Below are 424 nucleotides of genomic sequence, written 5' to 3' on the forward strand. Positions count from 1 at the left end.
TTTTTTTTTTTTTTTTTTTTTGAGACGGAGTCTTGCTCTGTCGCCCGGGCTGGAGTGCAGTGGCCAGATCTCAGCTCACTGCAAGCTCCGCCTCCCGGGTTTACGCCATTCTCCTGCCTCAGCCTCCGGAGTAGCTGGGACTACAGGCGCCCACCACCTCGCCCGGCTAGTTTTTTGTATTTTTAGTAGAGACGGGGTTTCAGCGTGTTAGCCAGGATGGTCTCGATCTCCTGACCTCGTGATCCGCCCGTCTCAGCCTCCCAAAGTGCTGGGATTACAGGCTTGAGCCACCGCGCCCGGCTCAAAATGTTAAATAAGGCTCTCAACTTCCCCTGGTCATCCCAAAATTTAAGTGACAGGGGTGGAAGTGAAGGAGGGTTTGAGATAGGAATGAAAACTAAAGTCTCATATTCTTGATGATAAA

This window comes from Piliocolobus tephrosceles, unplaced genomic scaffold (assembly GCF_002776525.5).
Source record: "Piliocolobus tephrosceles isolate RC106 unplaced genomic scaffold, ASM277652v3 unscaffolded_40, whole genome shotgun sequence".
In the NCBI taxonomy this organism is placed as follows: domain Eukaryota; kingdom Metazoa; phylum Chordata; class Mammalia; order Primates; family Cercopithecidae; genus Piliocolobus; species Piliocolobus tephrosceles.